Here is a 24812-nt window from a genome sequence, read left to right on the forward strand (position 1 = left end):
TCGGGACTGTTAACACCCTTCGAAACAGTTCTGGGCATTTTTCCTAATTTTGTCCATTCTGCCTTTGGCGGCCTTTCGATCCTTTTGGGACTCGTAGCAGGAATTTTATTTTTGATACTTCTGCTCCGATATGGCAAGCCAAGTCGCAGACAAGACTCCAGCAACGATGAAAGAAACGATCCTAGCTATACGCTATAGGGACCGCATAACTAAAGTCCTTGGATTAGGCCAGCTAAGAGATCTGAATATGACCTGGTTTCTTTCATTCAGACCCATCTGGCAGAATTGCATATTACCTGTGCTTCGATGTATGCTATGCGGAGAAGAATGCGTGTTGGACGTCTGTCTTACACTACCATCAGCAGTACCATTGGATACAGATACTTTGCTAAGTCCTGTAACGGCTCATGCATCGTGTTGTCCCCAGCGGCTACCCATTCTGATGACAGCATTCGTTGAGACTTCACCACTACGATTAGGTGGCAGTGAAGTACAAGGTGAGAGCAGCATCACCCAGGTACGACCTTCTGTGAGCATTGCTGATCCTGACATCGATGATAGCAATCATTCTCACGACTGTATTGTTGCGGCATTTTCAAACTTGGTCGAACTTTCACCTGAAGCCGTAGACCAATTTTTTGAGAGTCTGTCTGAAATGATGTTCTCCCCTGAACAGAAAGAATAACTTTGAAGCAACGAGCACACAGCGTTCCCTGAACTCTGAATTCGGCCTTCAACTTTGATAAACAAAAGCTACTGAAAACATTTGGAACTATTTTTCCCTTGAAAACAAAATTATTTTTTTTCCACTTCCAAAATATTTACCTTTTTCAGGCACATTTACTCTGCTTAAAGTAGAACTATTCTTAGAGAACAGAGCTTCTATTTTAGGAACTCTAGAGACAATATATTACCTCAGCCTCTAGCACATGTACAGCATTTTGTATTAATATGTGATGGAATGGTCTTGACCTTCTTTTCTGTATTAAGAGCAATTACATGTGTACATTTTCGCAATTCATTCAGCTGATATATATATGCATTTTTAACTGAATGAAACCACTGCTTGAAAGGCATACAGTACTAATACTCATTTTCGTGTATTACCATATACCATTTCAATATGCAAATTTATGTATTTTGGGGTGGGTTGGAAAACACATGCATCATTATATGTTTATATGTTTACTATTGCATAGTTTTAAGTAATGAGGGACATTAGATCGTGGAGTGGGTGTTGTAGTTCTATCTAGGACCCTAATTCGATATTCCTGATTTATGCCCTTATGTGGTTATAATAAATAATATCCCTATAAAGGCATACAAATCATATCCATATTTATTCATAGCCCATGCTGTCCAAATTAAGCAAGGCTACTTCCCCAGGCTCCTAGAAAGTACAACGAGTTCTGTAAGCAAACCAAACCTCCAGCAACCTGGGAATTCCCCATTGCTTCTGTTTTGATTTCGTCCTAGAACTCCTGTGAGTACTCTAAGAACGGCCAGTTCTTGGTGACATCTTTATTGACGTCTTATGTCCAACCTTACGTCAAAACCCGGCACCTTTCAGGTATAAATATACCAACGTTGCCTTAAGCAAACACACGGTGATGGTTTTGGAGCAGAGCGGCTATCTACTTGCCCGAGAGCCCAGCTGATGCGAGAGCCCACGGATGCCGCCCCTCCTTTTTGGCGCACTGAGAGAGACGCTGTCTTTTCTCCTGCCGAGAAATCCAGCTCCGGTGTTTCCAGATACGCTCGCGGGTTACTGGGATATCGAGTCCTGAAAGAGAGATACAAGACCTCCTGCTTTCTATTACCCAGGTACGGAGCTGACTAAAACCTTAACGAGAATTCTTGAGTCAGATTCTGGGCAAAAAACAACTTAAATTAAGCTGCTACTTACTTACTCCTTCCCACGTATTAGGCTTAGGTCAGGTACACCGGGGTAGGCGTATTTAGAAGCACCAGTTGAGTACGTTAGTCAATGTATATTTGTATGTATATATTTTATCTATTTTAAAGTATCATATGGCTAAGAAACCATATCAATGCTTTTACAGTATTATTTTATAATCCTCCTTTTACTGTACGCACTTTACTTTACTATGAGTATTGCAATTTTGGCAATTCATTTCTCTTGCATGAGAAAGAAGACTGCTCAATAAATAACATCTTTTATTGAAAACGCCCATCTCTCTTTTCTCTGCACTCTGGTGAAACTAAGTATGCACACTTGACTAAGTGAAATAGCTGTCTATTGTTTTCACACGACTCTAGATAAACACTCTTATTCTGAGGGAGCAAAGTTGTCATGTTATATGGTTGTCAGAAGCTAATCCCTTCTTATCTATCCAGGGAGGTTAAACTCCTCCTCGTTTATTCGAGAACGTTTATAGTGACCTCTGAGCTAGCTGGCAAAACTTAAGTCTAATATAGTCAGTAGAGACCTAGTCGACTTCAGTCCTACGTCTACACTGCTGAATATATTATTTCAATGCGCAGAGCCTATTGGGAATGTAGGAACTACATTACAGCTTGACTCCAGTGGTGTGGAGAGCATGGGACTCACTTCTGAGCATACCCATCCCACTCGGAGTGACAAATGCAAAACAACACTTGATGGACAGAATGCAGAACAATGTCATACATTCACCCCAGTACAGAGATCTGGGCCTAAATCCATTGTTTGTTTGCACTCCACACCACCCCAGTTCAGAAATGGCCATATGCAAATCAGCCTTGACCCTGTGCCTCATGGGAACAGTCCAGCCCGAACTCCCAAGCCATGTCTTTCCTGGACCGGAATCAAGCATCCTAGGACCGGTTTCTGGCTATCAGCCGTCTTCAGCCAGGATAGCTTGACTCCAGTGGTGTGGAGAGCATGGGACTCACGTCTGAGCATACCCATCCCACTCGGGGTTTCAAATGCAAAACAACAGTTGATGGACAGAATGCAGAACAATGTCATACATTCACCCCAGTACAGAGATCTGGGCCTAAATCCATAGTTTTTTTGCACTCCACACCACCCCAGTTCAGACATGGCCATATGCAAATCAGCCTTGACCCTGTGCCTCATGGGAACAGTCCAGCCCGAACTCCCAAGCCATGTCTTTCCTGGACCGGAATCAAGCATCCTAGGACCGGTTTCTGGCTATCAGCCGTCTTCAGCCAGGATAGCTTGACTCCAGTGGTGTGGAGAGCATGGGACTCACGTCTGAGCATACCCATCCCACTCGGGGTTTCAAATGCAAAACAACAGTTGATTGACAGAATGCAGAACAATGTCATACATTCACCCCAGTACAGAGATCTGGGCCTAAATCCATAGATTTTTTGCACTCCACACCACCCCAGTTCAGACATGGCCATATGCAAATCAGCCTTGACCCTGTGCCTCATGGGAACAGTCCATCCCGAACTGTCAAGCCATGTCTTTCCTGGACCAAAATCAAGCATACTGGGACCGGTTTCTGGCTATCAGCCTTCTTCAGCCAGGATAGCTTGACTCCAGTGGTGTGGAGAGCATGGGACTCACGTCTGAGCATACCCATCCTACTCGGGGAGACAAATGCAAAACAACAGTTGATGGACAGAATACAGAACAATGTCATACATTCACCCCAGTACAGAGATCTGGGCCTAAATCCATCTTTTTTTGCACTCCACACCACCCCAGTTCAGACATGGCCATATGCAAATCAGCCTTGACCATGTGCCTCATGGGAACAGTCCAGCCCGAACTGCCAAGCCATGTCTTTCCTGGACCGGAATCAAGCATCCTAGGACCGGTTTCTGGCAATCAGCCGTCTTCAGCCAGGATAGCTTGGCTCCAGTGGTATGGAGAGCATGGGACTCACGTCTGAGCATACCCATCCCACTCGGAGTGACAAATGCAAAACAACAGTTGATGGACAGAATGCAGAGCAATGTCATACATTCACCCCAGTACAGAGATCTGGGCCTAAATTCATCGTTTTTTTGCACTCCACACCACCCCAGTTCAGACATGGCCATATGCAAATCAACCTTGACCCTGTGCCTCATGGGAAAAGTCCAGCCCGAACAGCCAAGCCATGTCTTTCCTGGACCGGAATCAAGCATCCTAGGACCGGTTTCTGGCTATCAGACGTCTTCAGCCAGGATAGCTTGACTCCAGTGGTGTGGAGAGCATGGGGACTCAAGTCTGAGCATACCAATCCCACTCGGGGAGACAAATGCAAAACAACAGTTTATGGACAGAATGCAGAACAATGTCATACATTCACCCCAGTACAGAGATCTGGGCCTAAATCCATCGTTTTATTGCACTCTACACCACCCCAGTTCAGACATGGCCATATGCAAATCAGCCTTGACCCTGTGCCTCATGGGAACAGTCCAGCCCGAACTGCCAAGCCATGTCTTTCCTGGACCGGAATCAAGCATCCTAGGACCGGTTTCTGGCTATCAGCCGTCTTCAGCCAGGATAGCTTGACTCCAGTGGTGTGGAGAGCATGGGACTCCCGTTTGAGCATACCCATCCCACTCGGGGTGACAAATGCAAAACAACAGTAATGGACAGAATGCAGAACAATGTCATACATTCACCCCAGTACAGAGATCTGGGCCTAAATCCATAGTTTTTTTGCACTCCACACCACCCCAGTTCAGACATGGCCAAATGCAAATCAGCCTTGACCCTGTGCCTCATGGGAACAGTCCAGTCCGAACTGCCAAGCCATGTCTTTCCTGGACCGGAATCAAGCATCCTAGGATTGGTTTCTGGCTATCAGCCGTCTTCAGCCAGGATAGCTTGACTCCAGTGGTGTGGGAACATGGGACTCACGTCTAAGCATACACATCCCACTCGGAGTGACAAATGCAAAACAACAGTTGATGGACAGAATGCAGAACAATGTCATGCATTCACCCCAATACAGCGATCTGGGCCTAAATCCATCGTTTTTTCGCACTCCACACCAACCCAGTTCAGACATGGCCATATGCAAATCAGCCTTGACCCTGTGCCTCATGGGAACAGTCCAGCCTGAACTGCCAAGCCATGTCTTTCCTGGACCGGAATCAAGCATCCTAGGACCGGTTTCTGGCTATCAGCCGTCTTCAGCCAGTATAGCTTGACTCCAGTGGTGCGGAGAGCATGGGACTCACGTCTGAGCATACCCATCCCACTCGGGGTGACAAATGCAAAACAACAGTTGATGGACAGAATGCAGAACAATGTCATACATTCACCCCAGTACAGAGATCTGGGCCTAAATCCATCTATTTTTGCACTCCACACCACCCCTGTTCATACATGGCCATATGCAAATCAGCCTTGACCCTGTGCATTATGGGAACAGTCCAGCCCGAACTGCCAAGCCATGTCTTTCCTGGACCGAAATCAAGCATCCTAGGACCGGTTTCTGGCTATCAGCCGTCTTCAGCCAGGATAGCTTGACTCCAGTGGTGTGGAGAGCATGGGACTCTCGTCTGAGCATAACCATCCCACTCGGGGTGACAAATGCAAAACAACAGTTCATGGACAGAATGCAGCACTATGTCATACATTCATCCCAGTACAGAGATCTCGGCCTAAATCCATTGATTTTTTACACTCCACACCACCCCAGTTCAGACATGGCCATATGCAAATCAGCCTTGACCCTGTGCCTCATGGGAACAGTCCAGCCCGAACTGTCAAGCCATGTCTTTCCTGGACCGCAATCAAGCATCCTAGGACCGGTTTCTGGCTATCAGCCGTCTTCAGCCAGGATAGCTTGCCTACAGTGGTATGGAGAGCATGGGACTCACGTCTGAGCATACCCATCCCACTCGGGGTGACAAATGCAAAACAACAGTTGTTGGACAGAATGCAGAACAATTTCATACATTCACCCCAGTACAGAGATCTGGGCCTAAATACATCGTTTTTTTGCACTCCACACCATGCCAGTTCAGACATGGCCATATGCAAATCAGCCTTGACCCTGTGCCTCATGGGAACAGTCCAGCCCGAACTGTCGAGCCATGTCTTTCCTGCACCGGAAGCAAGCATCCTAGGACCGGTTTCTGGCTATCAGCCGTCTTCAGCCAGGATAGCTTGACTCCAGTGGTGTGGAGAGCATGGGACTCACGTCTGAGCATACCCATCCCACTCGGGGTGACAAATGCAAAACAACAGTTGATGGACAGAATGCAGAACAATGTCATACATTCACCCCAGTACAGAGATCTGGGCCTAAATCCATCATTTTTTTTTGCACTCCACACCACCCCAGTTCATACATGGCCATATGCAAATCAGCCTTGACCCTGTGCCTCATGGGAACAGTCCAGCCCGAACTGAATGTATGACATTGTTCTGCATTCTGTCCATCAACTGTTGTTTTGCATTTGTCACCCCGAGTGGGATGGGTATGCTCAGACGTGAGTCCCATGCTCTCCACACCACTGGAGTCAAGCTATCCTGGCTGAAGATGGCTGATAGCCAGAAACCGGTCCTAGGATGCTTGATTCCGGTTCAGGAAAGACATGGCTTGGCAGTTCGGGATGGACTGTTCCCATGAGGCACAGGGTCAAGGCTGATTTGCATATGGCCATGTCTGAACTGGGGTGGTGTTGAGTGCAAAAAAATGATGGATTTAGCCCCAGATCTTTGTACTGGGGGGTGAATGTATGACATTGTTCTGCATTCTGTCCATTAACTGTTGTTTTGCATTTGTCACCCTGAGTGGGATGGGTATGCTCAGGCGTGAGTCCCATGCTCTCCACACCACTGGAGTCAAGCTATCCTGGCTGAAGACGGCTGATAGCCAGAAACCGGTCCTAGGATGCTTGATTCCGGTCCAGGAAAGACATGGCTTGGCAGTTCGGGCTGGACTGTTCCCATGAGGCACAGGGTCAAGGCTGATTTGCATATGGCCATGTCTGAACTGGGGTGGTGTGGAGTGCAAAAAATCGATGGATTTAGGCCCAGATCCCTGTACTGGGGTGAATGTATGACATTGTTCTGCATTCTGTCCATCAACTGTTGTTTTGCATTTGTCACCCGGAGTGGGATGGGTATGCTCAGACGTGAGTCCCATGCTCTTCACACCACTGGAGTCAAGCTATCCTGGCTGAAGACGGCTGATAGCCAGAAACCGGTCCTAGGATGCTTGATTCTGGTCCGGGAAAGACATGGCTTGGCAGTTCGGGCTGGACTGTTCCCATGAGGCACAGGGTTAAGGCTGATTTTCATATCGCCATGTCTGAACTGGGGAGGTGTGGAGTGCCAAAAAACGATGGATTTAGGCCCAGATCTCTGTACTGGGGTGAATGTATGACATTGTTCTGCATTCTGTCCATCAACTGTTGTTTTGCAAAGGATAATTTTTAATGGCAGCCTGCCATTTCTTAATGGGGCTGTGAGCGTCCCACTGGGGTCCCACTGTGTCTGCCTGTGTGTGTTTATTTCCGTGTTTGTGTGAGTATTGTATGAGTGTGTATTTACTTCTGTGCATGTGTGTGTACCTGTAGCATTCCATTCCACAACATTTCACTGTGAGCAAAGCCTGATATTCCTCTGAATGGCTGAGCAAGCTGGCATTGCGATGTGATTATCCATTCCATGTGCAAAATAATAATAAATTATAATATTTATTTTTTCTCAGATTTTTCCAAAGCATGCAGGCATCTTGGCCAACGTTCTGCTAATTTCTTAAACACGTCAACTATTTTTTAAGTTTTGCCTTAAAAAGAACACAGCATTTGGAGCTAAATCTCCAACCTGCTCTATTGACTTAACTGAGGTAAACTGTGTTATTTTTGTACACAGCACTGATCGTTCTTCAAGTAACCAAACCCACTGGCATGCATTATTAGATCATTACGTTACAGTACCGTATGGTGACTTCCTCCCTGCGCAGCCATTTAAAATACTGACTTTCAGTTTAGAGCGCGACATGCTCAGTCAACCGGCAAAGAACAGTTAAACTCCCCCAGAGGGAGCACCGCTAAAAGACAGACCAAAGAGAGCATTATACGAGTGAGTGCTCGATCAAAGGAAAGCCATAGGAAATAAATTATACCACAGGATGGAGCCTTCAGCTCTGCATTAGGGTCAGGAACAGAACATCACACAATTTAGATTTGCCGGCTTTCCCAATGGAGTCAAAATTAGGCACAATCAAGTAGCTAGTGAAGGGTGGAAAAGAGTGGCCTCCCAGCAATCCACAGACACGTTTTGGTAAGCGAAACCATCTACATAGAAAATATGTGACGAGCGATAGAGGTTTTAATGAAAGATCCGAGTGCTTTCCATCAATAAAACAAAATGACCCCTGGAAGGTTATATGGGGGAACCATGAGCCAGATGAGCCAGCTCTTCTTAAGGGGCAGTATGCCTGACTCCACCCAGATATCGGGTGACAGCAGAGCTTTCCTGGTATTTCCTACCTGTTCAGACCGGTCTATCCCCAGGGCAAGTGTCGTCCCCTAGTTCTTGCGAATCGCCCGAGACCCTCAAATCACCACACACGTTCGCTGGCTGGCCTGGCGTATTGAGAAATTATCAGGCTGTGCTACAGAAAGGCTGCGGCTTGTAGGGCTGGCAACCGAACAGTATCGGCACTTGTTAGCAGGGCTGTGTTAGATGCTATACCCATGAGGACTGGGCCGTAGCAGCAGCACTCTCTGCAGTTCCTGATACTTTCACTCTAACGGTGCGAGCATTTCTCATCCTAGTTGCTGGACTTGAAGTCCAGGGGCGGCTGGTGACATTTGAAAGTGGTGAGGCGTAAACTAATTTGCATATTGCACCGCAGCGAGCGCAGCGAGCGAGCCCGAACCACCTTGCATCCATCCATACATCATTCATGCATCCACCCATCCATCCACCCACCCATCCATCCACCAATTCTGCATCCATCCTGCATCTATCATTCATTCATGCATCCACCCATCCATCCAGCATCCATCATTCATTCATGCATTCACCCATCCATCCATCCTACATCGATCATTCATTCATGCATCCACCCATCCATCCATCCACCCATCCATCCATCATTCATTCATGCATCCATCCACCCATCCATCCACCCATCCATCCACCCATCCACCCATCCATCCACCCATCCATCCACCCATCCACCCATCCATCATCCATCATCCATTCATGTGTCCACCCATCCATCCACCCACACATCCTGCATCCATCATTCATTCATGCACCCATCCATCCATCTAACCATCCATCCTGCATCCATCATTCATTCATCCACCCATCCATCCATCCACCCATCCAGCATCCATCCATCATTCATTCATTCATGCATCCATCCATCCACCCACCCATCCACCCATCTATCATCAATTCCTGCATCCATTCATGCATCCACCCATTCATCATGCATCCATCATTCATTCATGCACCCATCCATCCACCCTGCATTCATCCTGCATCCATCATTCATTCATCCACCCATCCTGCATCCATCATTCATTCATGCATCCACGCATCCATTCATCCACCCATCATTCATCCTGCATCCATTCGTGTGTCCACCCATCCACCCACCCATCCTGCATCCATCATTCATTCATGCACCCATCCATCCATCCACCCATCCATCCTGCATCCATCATTCATTCATGCACCCATCCATCCATCCACCCATCCTGCATCCATTATTCATTCATCCACCCATCCATCCACCCATCCAGCATCCATCATTCATTCATGCATCCATCCACCCATCCATCCACCCATCCATCATCCATCCTGCATCCATTCCTGCATCCACCCATCCATCCATCCATCATTCATTCATGCACCCTGCATCCATCCTGCATCCATCATTCATTCATCCACCCATCCTGCATCCATCCTGCATCCATAATTCATTCATGCATCCACCCATCCATTCAGCCACCCATCATTCATCCATCCATCCACCCATCCTGCATCCATCATTCATGTATTTTTATGACCATATAACTTGCACACAGCTTGTCAGTGTTTAATACCAGTCTCGAACCTTGTACTCCAGCACCAATGATACATGATTAATATTCATTGTTTTTAAAAACATGTATTTATTCGACACCAATTTCACACCTTAGTGGGAACATCATTTTTATTTGTTTTTTAAAATATCTATTTATTTAACACCAAAGTAAGTCATGTATACATTTATATGGTTTGATAAGAGGCTCGAACCTGGTTTCCCAGCACCAAAGTCGGCCGTGCTATCCGTCAGGGGTTATGTAACCGGGCTATGTAGTGACCAGCCAATCCTGCGCCAGGATTGGCTGGAGGGGCACCATGACTCCTCGCCCAGTCGCCCTGTGTAACCCCGGGGGCTGCGGCCCGCCCCCTGGTCCTCTCTCTAAGGGGGAATTCACAAGAAAACGATCTGCGCATGCGCGGGCATGTTTGTGCCCAAAAATACACTTGCGCAGCTGCAGCAGCCCGATCCTCCCCCCCCCCCCTTGCGCACTCCGGGAAGGTCGGGTGTCTCCCGGTTTCCCGGCCGGCAGATAACGCGATTTTTTTAAATAATTGTGTTTGGCTTCTAGTGACGACGAGGTGGGTCCATGGGGCTTAGTGGGGCTTCGCCCCTACGCCCCAATGGACGCACCGCGCCTGTTGAAGTCCAACGCCGCTGGCAGCGTCAGCAGGGCTGCTGTACTTTAATGTGATTGTAGTAAAAAGCCCTGGGCCTTATCTAGTTGCCGCTGGATATTCCACAAATACCGGATTTTAGGACTGGTTTGTTTCCCTCCTCTGAAAGGCAGTACTTCCCCCACAACGGGCCGGGACCTCATAAAAGTGATGATGTAATCATACATATTAGTTATCGGATCACTGACATAATATCTAATTCAAAAATATAGAATTACCAAAATATCGATGAAAAAATATAGAATGCAAAAATATCAGGTAAGTACAAAAATAATGAATCAAAAATATCGTTGTAAAAAATATAGTTAGTCAAAATATCGTTTTTTTTAATGTCGTAAAAGTAATTTAAAATTAATGAAATAATACATATAATTAACTAAAATATACCTAAAAATACTTAAATAACCTTAAAATTATTAAATAATTAATTTAAGTTATAAAAAAAACATACAATTTAATTTTTTAATACATATATATATGTATTAACGTAATATTAATAAACACATATACAATATTTTTACCATAGGATAGCGGGGGGGTAACATTTACTATTACCACTCCAGCGAGTGCAACAGTAGGGAAAAAGTTGGATAGCGTAGGGGTAAAAATTGCTATTCCCACTCCAATAAGTGCAACAGTAGGGAAAGCGTTGGATAGTGTAGGGGTAAAAATTACTATTCCCACTCCAGTGTGTGAAACAGTAGGGAAAGCGTTGGATAGTGGGAGGGTAAAAATTACTATTCCCACTCCAGTAAGTGTAACAGTAGGGAAAGCGTTGGATAGCGGGAGGGTAAAAATTACTATTCCCACTCCAGTGAGTGCAACAGTAGGGAAAACGTTGGATAGCGTAGGGGTAAAAATTACTATTCTCCGTCTAGTGAGTGCAACAGTAGGGAAAGCGTTGGATAGTGAGAGGGTAACATTTGCTATTCCCACTCCAGTGAGTGCAACAGTAGGGAAAGCGTTGGATAGTGGGAGGGTAAAAATTACTATTCCCACTCCAGTGAGTGCAACAGTAGGGAAAGCGTTGCATAGCGGGAGGGTAAAAATGACTATTTCCACTCCAGAAAGTGCAACAGTAGGGGAAACGTTGGATAGCGTATGGGTAAAAATTACTATTCCCACTCCAGAGAGTGCAACAGTAGGGAAAGCGTTGGATAGTGTAGGGGTAAAAATTACTATTCCCACTCCAGAGAGTGCAGCAGTAGGGAAAGCGTTGGCTAGCGTAGGGACACAAATTACTACTCCCACTCTAGTGAGTTTAACAGTAGGGAAAGTAATGATTTAATATATTAATGAATATAAATTAAATATCAATACCAAAAACAAATTAATAAAAATTAATTACCAATTTAATATTATGTAATAATTAATCAATTAGAAATACAAATAAATATTAGTTATTAAAATTAATTACCTATTCATAATTAATTAACTAATTAATTTTCAATAACAAAAAATAATTAATAATAAACATTAATACCAATTAATAATTAATTAACAGTAAATTAATTATCAATACACAAAAATTATTTTTAATATGTAATTAATTACAATTAAATTACTTCCCACCCTATTCCCCTATAAACCCACAATCCGCTACAGAAAATAAATTAATACAATTATCGTAATTATCAATTAATGAATTAATACAAATGAATTACAATTAATATAAAATAATTACCAATTAACATTTAATTAAAATAAATTAAAAATCAATACCAATAAATAAATAAAAATGATTTAATTAATTACAATTACATTACTTTCCACCCTATTCTCCTATAAACCCACAACCCACAACGGAAAATAAATTAATAACAATAACATAATTATCAATCAATCAATTAATAAAAATTATTATCAATGAAAAATTAATTAACAATGAATTCAAAATGAATACCAATAAATAAATAAAAATATTTAATTAATTACAATTAGATTACTTCCTACCCTATTCCCCTATAAACCCACAACCCGCTTCAGAACTAAAATGCAAAATTAAATTACAAATAATTAGTAATTTCTAAAAATGAATATTTAATTTAATATAATTAAATTACTTCCCACCCTATTTCCCTTTAAAAATCGATATTATATGATTTATCTTCAATTCGATATTTTTCACCACTATATTCTGTCTATTCGATATTTTGTTCATTCTATATTTTTACTTCAATATTATGGCTATTCTATATTTTGGATTCAATATTATGTCTAGTTACCTTAATTATCATCACATTACGAGGGCCGGCCAGAGGCTGCTCCGCAGCGCCCGACCAGGTCACATAAAATAGATGGGAAGGCATTAGGAGCGCGCTTTTAAAATACTACCGGGTTCAATTCAGCGAGTCAACTGAAGGAATTCTGCATCAATCAGCATCCCGTATCCCAAGGCCTAAAGGAGGCAGGCTTATACGTGGACAATTTTCCTTGCTTGCACTTGGGCCCCTGACACAGGAACATCATTCATGCCACCACTGTACACAGTCACTGACTGTTTGTGTTAAAAACTTACATTATCTATGAGGGGAAGTGTGTCGACTGACTCACTCGACTGACTGTGTAGACACACCGGCAGCACGAGGTCTACAGTCTGTGTGAGGTACGATGACTCTTGTGACTCTGACTCGTACTGGCGCGGTGACATGCCGACAGCATAGAGGAAATGGCCCCTCACCACTGCATGGCTTCACATAAGCCACAGTGTGATTGGCCATACAAGTGCGGCACTGGGCAGTGCCACCACCCATGCGCGGCACCATCCTGCATGCTCGTGGTGTCTCAGCCAATCCTGGTGCTGCATTAGCAGCGCCACTGTGCCATGATTGGCTAAGAGCAGGGTTACTGCCTGCCCATAATGAGACCCGGGGGCTGCGGTATGAAGAAGCACCCTTGGGTCCCTCGCCAGTCTGAGTCATAGTATTAAGGGGAGGAGGGAAGGTACTACTGTGCGTGTGCGCATGTGCAGGCCAGTCATAAAAATGACTAGCCCAAAATTGACATGCGCACACTGCTGCTGCGCTATTTCTGCTGCGCTGTCACTCACTGCCGCAGCCCCGCCTCCACATCCTTCAACTATGTCCGGTTCAGTCGGGCTTGTACCGGTAGAGCTCTCTGAGCTAGAGCGTTGCCGTTGAACAGACTGCGAGTGCGCTCAGATTATTTTGTTACTAAATTGAATGTTAGCGTCACAGTCGTCCATGTGGCTAGTGGGGCAACGCCACAACGCCCCCAATGGACGCACCACCACTGCCCAGCACGATCCCCTAAACTACCCAAACACCACTGCACTACTCTAAAACACTACCCCCTGTACGATCCCCTACACCATCCAAACACTACTGCACTACCCTAAACCCTAAAACACTACCCCAGCACGATCCCCTACACTACCAAACACTACTGCACTACCCTAAGCCCTAAAACACTACCCCCAGCGCGATCTCCTACACTACACAAACACCAGTGCACTACTCTAAACCCTAAAACACTACCCCCAGCGCAGCCCCCTACACTACCCAAACACCACTGTGCTACCCTAAACCATAAAACACTACCCCTAGCACGATCCCTTACATTACACAAACACCACTCTGCTACCGGAAACACCACTGCACTACCCTAAACCCTAAAAACACTACTCCCAGCACGACCCCCTACACTACCCAAACACCACTGCACTGCCATAAACCCTACAACACTACTCCCAGCATGACCCCTTACACTACACAAATACCACTGCACTACCCTAAACCATAAAACACTACCCCCAGCACGACCGCTGCACTACCCTAAACCCTAAAATGCCACCCCAGCACAACACCCTAATCTACCCAAACACCACTGCACTACCCTAAACCCTAAAACACTACCCCCAGCATGACCCCCTACACTACCCAAAGACCACTGCACTACCCTAAACCCTAAATATATCCCAGCACGATCCCCTACACTACCCAAACACCACTGCACTACCCTAAACCCTAAAAGACTACCCCCAGTGCGATCCCCTACACTACACAAACACCACTGCACTACCCTAAACCCTAAAACACTACGCCTAAGCACAACCCCCTACACTACCCAAAGACCACTGCACTACCCTAAACCCTAAATATACCCCCAGCATGACCCCCTACTCTACACAAACACCACTGCACTACCCTAAACCCTGAAACACTACCCGCACCACAACCCCCTACACTACACAAACATCACTGCACTACCCTAAACCATAAAACAGTAGCAGTCTGTCGGCTCACAGCTCTGCGTCTGAGAGCCGATGAGTCCAAAGCTCTACCTCTGCGAGCCAGCCCTTTAGGGCGTAGCTGTGTCTTTGCTGGCAGGCCTGTCGGCCTGTTGCTCTCCCTCTACCAGTGAGCCCACGGGCCCTGAGCTCTACCTCTGTGAGCCAGCCCGTTAGGTCATAGCTGTGTCTCTGCTAGCAGACCCATTGCTCTCCCTTTGCGAGTCAGACCCCATCTCTCCCTATGGGAGCCAGTACGCTGCTGCGCCTTTGTGAGCCGATGGCTCGTAGCTCTCCCAGTGCGAGCCAAGGCCACGGCCTGCAGCTCTCCCTCTGTGAGCCTGCCCAATGACCCGCAGGTCTCCCTGTGCTAGCCGGATTGCAGCTGTCACTCTGCGAACCGATATTGGGAATACAAGGCGGCTGTAAAAAGAGCCTTTGTGTTTATTAGTTGGAGCTACATATAAGTGCGGATGCACAGTGTCAGGTTATTTAGAAAAACTCGATTTCCCTGATCTGTGAAGTGTACTCCATCTCTTCTGTAGATATCAGCCATATCAAAACGTATGCTGCTGTTGTAGATGGACCCCATTCTATGGTCTCTGAGGTATGCAGACACAGCTTTGTTGACATTCTTCCTAGTTTTTCAATCCGAGGACTAAATTGGTTTGACCATTTCCACTTCTGTTTCTGGCTTATATTGGAATATACAAAGACAGTTTGAGGCAAAAGCAACATCAGTTGTCCAAAGGTGTCCTTCATTAGCTTTTCCAAATCTACCCCAGTCAACGTACCTTGGTCGTTACCAACGCAGTGCACAATCATAAGGTCAGGGTGTTGGAGATGCAAACAGGTTTTAACCAAAGGCAACAATTGGTACCACTTCAGTCCTCTCTGTGCAAACCATTTAATCTCCACATTTTGGGGCCGATTATGATGGCGGACGGACCTGAGTCCGTCTGCCACCATAGAGTAGGAGGGACCGTCCGCAGGGGCAGCGGCGGTCCCTCCGTACAAATTAGGAAGTGACCGCCACCCTGGCGGTCACATCTGTATTTTTATCATTGCGGCGGGTGCTGCTTGAAGCAGCACCCGCCGCAATGATAAAAATGTAAGTTGTGCATTTGCATGCCCAAAGCGGCAGGCACCGCGCGGTGCCTGCCGCTTTGCGCAGGCAAATGCAGGGGGGTACCATAGGTACCCCCCATGTGCACCCCCCACCCCCCTTCACCCCTGGGGGCCCGCAACGGGCCCTCAAACAAAAATCCGTATGCCTTTGCAGGGCGGAAATGCCGCCGTGTAAAGGCATGTTCCTCCAGACATCCTAATATGACTGGCGGTGTCTGATAGACACCGCCAGCCATGTTAGTGCTTTTCCGCCGCGGACGGGAGGCGACCGCGGCGGAAAAGCTGCGGACTGAAAAACGATCCCCCACCCTTCCTAATCTGGCGGGGGGTCTTTTTCAGTCCGCTGCGGTTTTCCCGCATCCTCTGGGCCGGCGGTGGCTTCCGCCGGCCCGGAGGATGCGGGAAAACCGCCATCGTAATCGGGCCCTTTGTATGGAAGTTATGGATAGATGTCTGTAGCTCATGCAGTCCGTTCGTAGAATAAGAGATAGCTTTAAAAATGGGGAACTACTTTTTTCCCCCATACAAAACGATTACTGATTAGGAGATGAAAAGCATTGTTTTCTGAAAAGTTGGATGCATATTAGATTTGAGGAAAAGCATCTTTTTCATTAGTTAATAAACAGCAGTTTGAACGTGGAGTACATATCATGGGATAAAATTTTCTCAGCTCAATCCCACCTGCTACTTGCATTTGGAAGGCACAGTTGGAACTTAAAAAAATTGATGAACATTTAACCTGCACGTGTCATTAACTATTAAGAAAACTGTTTATACGGAAAGTTCCAAAATAACCAATAGAGAGAAGTTTTGCAATTTGAAAAAATCAAGGAACTATTCCGATTTGTTCTTTACATGTATTTATGTGTGGAGCAACAGAGAAATTGTGCCATTATTGGATCCATTCTTGATGAAAGCGGTACATTACATGTACTGTGTGACAAACAAAGAATTGCATGCGTTTTTGACATTTGAAATCTGCATACCAACTACGAAGGTAAGTTAGAAATTATGAAGGTGTGGTAGTAGTGGATAAGTAGTTGAAGCAATATTTTTAAGTTTGAAAGTATTTTTTATTTCTAAATAACATAGTGTTAGTAAAGTGTGGTGTTTCACATTGGCTCAAAAATATGCATAAAATGTGACTAGTTGTTAAACAAGTACTTTATATATGTTTAGGAGCTTTTCACAAAGAAGAGGTGTATAATTTCATCTCTAAAAGACTGTATGGTTTTGAAAATTTTCATCCCACTTAAAGCTGTTAATATAAGTATAATAAAGGGATAATACATAAAAAGTTTGGGAATTACACCTTTATTTAGTCTGCCAAGCTCCCACCACCATTGTGTGCCCCCAGTGGTACTGTTTATAAAAATAATCTAATACAGCTCATTGTATTATTAAAATAGCACTTCTACGTTTATTGCCATATTGGTAAGGATGTGTACTATAGAGAGAATGTTGCAATCAGTTTCAATGGTATAAAACTGCACTGTGTCATGTTGGAAATATTACATATGCATAGGTTGTGATGTCACATTTTACACTCTGAGGTACATTTGAATATAAGTGAAGACAGGTATTATACTGTGAATCCGTTCAGAATGTGCACAGTTTACATGTAGAGTAAATGGACAAAGTAAACGTGCATGTTGCTTTCTGTATGTATGCATGGTTAGAATCAGTTGATGATACTTTGAGATATAATCTAAACAGTGTTTGTGCTTTACGATTGGGTGCACTGCACTGTGTTAGTAGTTAGTGACTAGATGCTGCTAAAGAGAGTATTTATTGCTCATTCTTACGAAATAAAGGTGAAGGGGGCATTTCTTTACAAGAGATATTTTATAAATGTGTAAGAGTTAAAAAAGAAAAAAAAATGTTCTTAGTATATTTTCTGTACAATGTTTTCACACTAGTAAGCTAACTGTGATTATAAGTGATAAGAATTGTTAGGTTGTGTCTCTGTGGTGAATATACGTAGGCCGTTAAATGCGCCGGGTCTTAGCGGTGCTGAACACTGCTACCCCTTTCAGACACCCGCCATTTTTTTATCCCACTTAAAGCCCTGAATATACATATATTAAAGGAATGGTTCAATAACAGTTTAGGAATTACACCTCCGTTTACTTTTCTCATCTCCCTCCCCCATTTTGTGCACACAACAGTAGTGTTTGTAAAAATTAAGTAATAGAGCTTTATCTAGTATGAAAATAGCACTTATACTTTTATTGGCATGTTCGTGGGATCTGTAGTGTAAATAGAAGGTCGTAATCAGTTTCAGTGGTACAAAAGGGATGTGACATATGTTTGAAAGATTACATGGGTTTAGGAATAAGCTCTCCCTCTGCGAGTCCTCAGGCGTGCAGTTGTACCTCTGCAAGTCAACACTGCAAATATACCGCAGCTCTCTGTCTACGAGATACTCCATTAACGCTCCCTCTCCCCACATCCCCGTCCTGCACCTATCCCTTTACAAGTGGACGGCCTGCACCCTCTCCATATACTAGTCGGCCCGCAGCTCTCCCTCTTTGAGCCAATGGGCCGCAGCTCTCCCTCTACGAGCCAGCCAGTTGGCTCGTAGCTCTTCCTCGATGAGCCAGTCCGTCGGCTCGCAACTCTCCCTCTGCGAATCACCAGTCGGTTCACTGCTCTTCGTCTGCGAGCCGTCGGGCCCGCAGTTGTACCTCTGCAAGCTAATACTGGAAATATACCGCAGCTCTCTCTGCGAGATACCCTCTTCATGCTCCCTCTCCCCATATCACCATCCCGCAGCTATCCCTTTGCAAGCCTGTGGCCCGCACCTCTCCGTATACCAGTGGGCTTGCAGCTGTTCCTCTGAGAGCCAGCCCGCAGCTCACTCTCTGCAAGCCAACGGGCCGCAGCTTTCACTCTACGAGCTAGCCAGTCGGCTTACAGCTCTTCCCATACGAGCCAGCCAGCCTGCTCGCAACTCTCCCTCTGCGAACCAGTCGGCTCGCAGACGAGGCTGCAGCTCTCCCTCTACGAGGCAGCCAGTTAGTTCGTAGCTCTTCCTCTATGAGCCATTCCGTCGGCTCGCAACTCTCCCTCTGCGAATCACCGGTCGGCTCGCAGCTCTTCGTCTGCGAGCTGTCGAGCCCGCTGTTGTACCTTTGCAAGCCAACACTGGAAATATACCGCAGCTGTCTCTGTGAGATACACCCTTCACGCTCCCTCTCCACACATCACTGTCCCGCACCTATCCATCTGCAAGCTGAAAGCCCTCACCATTTCCTATAGGATTCAGCTTGCAGCTGCTCCTCTGCGAGCCGGCCCGCAGCTCTCCCTCTGCGAGGTGACGGGCCGCAGCTCTCCCTCTACGAGCCAGCCAATTGTCTCGCAGCTCATCCTGTACGAGCCAGCCCGCCGGCTCGCAACTATCCCTCTGCGAACCATTGGTTGGCTCGCAACTCTTCCTCTGCGGGCCATCAGGCCTGCAGTTGTACTTTTGCAAGCCAACACTGGAAATATAGAGCAGCTCTCTCTCTGTGAGATACATCCTTCACGCTCCCTGTCCCCACATCACCATTCCACACCTATCCGTTTGCAAGCTGACGGCCCACACTTTTCCCTATCGCAGTTGGCCCGCAGCTGTTCCTCTGCGAGCCGGCCTGCAGATCTTCCTCTGCGAGCCGACGAGCCACAGCTCTCCCTCTATGAGCCAAGCAGTCGGCTCGCCGCTCTTCCTGTATGAGCCAGTCTGCCCGCTCGCAACTCTCCCTCTTTGAATCATCAGTCGGCTCGCAGCTCTTTGTCTGCGAGCCGTCAGGCCTGCAGTAGTACCTGTGCAAGCCAACACTGGAAATATACCGCAGGTCTCTCTCTGCGAGATACACCCTTTATGCTCCCTCTCCCCACATCACCATCCCGCACCTATCCGTTTGTAAGTCGACAGCCCGCACCTTTCCCTATAGCAGTCGGCCCCCACCTGCTCCTCTATGAGCCGGCTCGCAACTCTCCCTCTGTGAACCATCGGTCGGCTCGCACCTGTTTGTATGTGAGCCGTCGAGCCCACGGTTGTACCTCTGCAAGCCAACACTAGAATATACCACAGCTCTCTCTTTGCAAGATACACTCTTCACATTCCCTCTCCCAACATCACCGTCCCGCATCTATCCCTTTGCAAGGCGACGGCCCGCGCCTTTCCCTATAGCAGTCGGCCACAGCTGTTCCTCTGCAAGCTGGCCCGTAGCTCTCCCTCTGCAAGCCGACGGGCAGCAGTTCTCCCTCTATGAGCCAACCTGCCGGCCTGCAGCTCTCCCTCTGGGACTCGGCATGCAGCTGTCCCTCTAGGAGCCGACGGCCCGCAGTTCTCCCTCTGCGAGCCAGCTCATGGGGGGGCATCTCACTCCCACTGTTTGCTATTTTTATACTAGATAAAGCTCTGTTTGTTTACTTTTATAAACAGTACTTTCAGGGGTTGGTTACAGTACTAAAGCACAAGTAAATGTTAATTAAGGTAATTACAAGGTTTTCTGCTGGTGTTAAAGGTCCGTCCACGAGTGGGCTGGCACATTACCAAAATGGGAATGACATCTTACTTAATCTCTCCCCCCTCTCCATCCCCCATGTCGGTCGTTTTTGTTGGTCATTAAAAGTTGATCTGTTTTTGGTTATGTACATCCTCAATGAAATGGAAGCCTGTACCATAACTTTGTTGATATGGAGCAGTGTTATGCTTGCTAAGTTGCCGATAGAAGTGTTAAGCTAATAAGGGTAACGTTTACATGTACCATTTAGTTGACAATATTACTCTAAGTATACAGATAGCAATTTTTCAAAATAGTATCTACAAAGTTATCTGTAGTGGGATGCAGAGGAAGTGCTGTGGGACAGTGGGGTGCGTGGAATGGTGAGGTGGGGCGCGGGGGAGGAGAGGGGAAAGTGAAGAAGAAGTAGAGTCACATATAAAATGGGAATGTGAATCTAAATAATTCAATAAATACGTGCTGTATGGCTGGTGACACTACCTGTCATCTTACTGTTCCCTTAATCAGCTCCACTACCATGAAGCATTCCCTCTGCAAGCAGTCGGTGGAACTTATCTAATTGTATGTGATTATTTTGACATATTGTACAGATATACCAAATAATTGAAACTTTTTTTTCTTTCTCAGAAAATGATTTTGTTTGGATTAAAAGTTGAAAATGCCTAGAAGAACTGAGAAAAAAGGAAAGACATAAAGGCAATCTACTTAAAGAAAAGTAAAAAATGTGGATTACAAGTAAATGAGAGTACTAAAAAAAGATTTTCTTCTGGTAAAAACACGAGACAATTTTTTAAAAAAGTATTACATACTTTTAATGAAAATAACATCACACACACGAAAAAGAAGAATTTTTGAAGTAAGGAGAAGAAGACTTTGACTTCAAATTGCAAGAAAAAAAAATCGTGGTAAGGAAAGAGTATTTGTTACCCGTAGACAAAAACAATTTCAAGAAATTCATCAAAGACTTTTTCGAAATAGAGTAATTCAGAATTTAATAAAAGGATGCTGGAAATATAAAAAGAAACTGCTGCAATTGAAACAGAAACAGCATATTGAAAGCATAGTGGATACTACTTATAAGTTAAAAAATATATATTCATTTTGATTTTGAAGAGGATGAAACTGTTGGATAAAACAATGAAGATTCTAAAAAACAAAAGTAGAAAAAAAGACTTGTGAGCAGAAGGAACCTTTGTAAAATCTTCAGTGGTAAATGGAAACATATGTCTAATAGTGAACCTTTTTTTTAATGAAGCGAGTTACTTTCAAGAAAATAGTTTACCATTTACAGTTGATACTGGAGGTCGGTGCTACGAAGTTAAGAATGGTTGTCCTGTTCCAAAAGAAGAAATGGTTAGGATTAGTGCAGAACAGTTAATAGCTGAAGAAGTGCAAGGGAAACGCACACAAGCTCCTGTGTATAAGTGCGATTGTAGCAGTATTTGTAGTATTCAACAGGAATTTATTGATGTAATGCAAAATTTGTTACGAGAATATACACAGAAAAGTGTTAAACAGACTAGATCCATGTAGTGGAAGAAAATATCCGGAGAAACATGGGCAGTCTCTGGCTTGTCTTTCAAGAAAAGTGTGTAAAAGTGTTTTTCATCACTTGAGGATGTTAGCAGTACACCATTCAGAAATGCTGACGTTTGTAAGGAATGTGGACTGTGTAAAAAGTCCTGCATTATGTTTCAGTGAACTGAATACAGCTCTTTTACATGGCTCTTTATTAGAAGTACAGAAAAAGTGTGATGGTATTGAGTTGCGATATTTTGGTTCTGAAGAGCAGTGCACAGAAAGTGAAACTTTGACAATTACAGATACTGAAGAAGATGGGAATATGAGTAGGAGAAGAAATTGGAAAGTTTAACATAGTGTGCTCTGAAATGCCAAACTATGGGGGGCATTAGGATGGCGGACGAACTTTGTCCGTCCGCCATCCTGTCGAGGGCAGGGACCGTCGGACATAAGGGCGGAGGTCCCATGCCTCAAATTAGGATGCACCCGCCACAGTGGTGGGTGCATCCCGCATTTTTAACATTGCAGCGGGCGGTGCTGAAAGCACCGTCCTCCACAATGCCAAAAATGCATGTTGTGCGTTTCAAAGCACAACATGACAGGCACCACGCGGTGCCTGCCATGTTGTACTTTGAAATGCGCAACGGGCCCCCAAAGCAAAGACCGTATGCAATCCCCCAAGCACATCCTAATATGGCTGGCGGTGTCTGATAGACACCGCCATCATATTAGACCTTTTCCGCAATGGTCGCAAGGCGACCGCGGCGGAAAAGCGGCAGACGGTCTTCCCGTCCGCCGCGGAGCCCCCAGCCATCCTAATATGGCGGGGGTCATTTTTGTGAGGATGGCGGACGGATTGCCCCCTACGGGCCGGTGGTGGCTACCGCCAGCCCGGTGGGAGCAATCCGTCCGCCATCCTAATCGACCCCCTAGTTTGTGTTTGTTGTCAATGTACTAATTATAAAACTCAAACTAGGAATGTTGATTTGTATTTGAAATCTGAAAAGGAGAATAATGATAAGTGGAAGGAATTTGCAAATGAATTGTTAGTGGAAGGTCAATTTCAGTGACCAACGTGTTTGTTAATATTGTTATAACAAATTAGAAGAGGACAAAATGCCCGCTAGAGCAGTACATAAAAAGTAAGAACTAGTAGTTATTCCGGAGGAACAGGTAGATTTGAAAACATATGAGTCAGTTCTAATTCAAACTGTTCATACATTTCAAACTATAATTTGCATGGAGCCTGAAACAGGTACACTCCCACCAACAGACTTACAAAGAGGACTGAAAGGAAGAGTGGTGTACTTACCTTTAGATTTTAAGAAAAATATTGAAATTGTTGGTGGAGACAAAGAGGAAAATGAAGCAGTAGTTATTCTAGTAAATGGAGTACCAACAAAGAGTCAGAAAATATGGCAAGAATTTGTGGATGTTAGAAAAGTTCAAAAGCTATGTTATATCTTGTGGAGAATAATATTTAATATAAAAGTGTAAATGTGGAAGAACAGGTAATAACTTTCGAAGATGAATGTGAAATTTCAAGTGGGCAAATAGAGAAAGTGGATAAGTCAAGGAGTGAAGAGATTTATGAACATTACACAATCTGGCCTCTACATTCAAAAGAAGTAATAGGAAACAACATTGAGTTGTTTCAAATGAAAAAAGCAAAGGGAACTCCATTGAGTGTATATGAGAAAAGCTTAGAAGCTCGATTTTTCTACAGCTGTTTCCTACTGGAGAAGGTGGAAGATATGATGACCGACCTGTATGGATTGCAGTTTCAGAATATCGCTCAACAAGATTATACTCTGATGATCCTAGGTTTCGACAGTGTATTCCATATATATTTCACCTTTTGTTTGAAAGTGATCTGACTTCTCTGTCCTATGCAGTGAACCACATACTGAAAACTGGAGTTCATCAATCAGTTCTTTCAGCGATAGATTTTATGAAGAAAGTTCAATAAACAGATGAAAATTTAGAAGCACAGTTAATTAATTTGATGGCATGTCAATGAGGAACAAATGAGTATTGGTATCATCGTCATGGAGAACTGAAGTGTATGTTACGGAACTTAGGTACACCAACATGGTTTGTGACACTTAGCTGTGCAGAGTATGCTTGGAAAGATTTGCTTGAATTTCTACGAGAAGTAAATTCCAATATAAAAAATGTTGAAAGGAAGACACTTGGAGAACCGTGTTCTTTGGATCCTGTAAAAGTGTGCAGATATTTTAATCATAGGTTTCAAGCTATGATGTATTTTGGTGCACAGACATAATATCGACTCCACAATATCGAATGGACAAAATATCGAGTTAAAAATTTTGAATATGATAAAATATCGATAACAAAAATATCGTTGTTAAAAATATCGATTACAATAATTATAATAAAATATCGAGTACAAAAATATCGACTCAAAAATATCGACATGACAAAATATCGAATAATAGTCAAAGGAAAAAATATCGATATTATGTTGAAAAAAAGTAAAAAATATAAATAAATTTTAATAGTAATATAAATTGTAGTTAATGTTTAGGAGCGGGATGTTGGGTTAATAGGGGATAAGGGTGGGGAGTAATTTAAAATAAATATTTAATTTATATATGTTTGTAAATATTTTTATATTTAAATTAATTGGGAAATAATTAATAATAATTAGCTAATTAATTTATATTAAATTTCTATACATTTTTAATTATTAATTAATTGGTAATTAAATATTATTAATTAGTTAATT

At 44.4% G+C, this 24812-nt stretch overlaps 1 long non-coding RNA gene across 1 annotated transcript in view; it reads left to right on the forward strand.

Moving 5' to 3' along the window:
- The window catches only part of LOC144824751 (uncharacterized), a 52336-nt gene extending 28276 nt beyond the window's left edge, over nt 1–24060 (forward strand). The window contains exon 2 of the long non-coding RNA XR_013609098.1: nt 21170–24060. This is a non-coding gene — a long non-coding RNA (uncharacterized LOC144824751). The remainder of the gene's footprint in view (nt 1–21169) is intronic.
- The last annotated feature ends 752 nt before the right edge of the window (nt 24061–24812 follow it).

The sequence above is a fragment of the Lissotriton helveticus genome, chromosome 3_1 (genome assembly GCF_964261635.1).
Source record: "Lissotriton helveticus chromosome 3_1, aLisHel1.1, whole genome shotgun sequence".
Taxonomy (NCBI): Eukaryota; Metazoa; Chordata; class Amphibia; order Caudata; family Salamandridae; genus Lissotriton; species Lissotriton helveticus.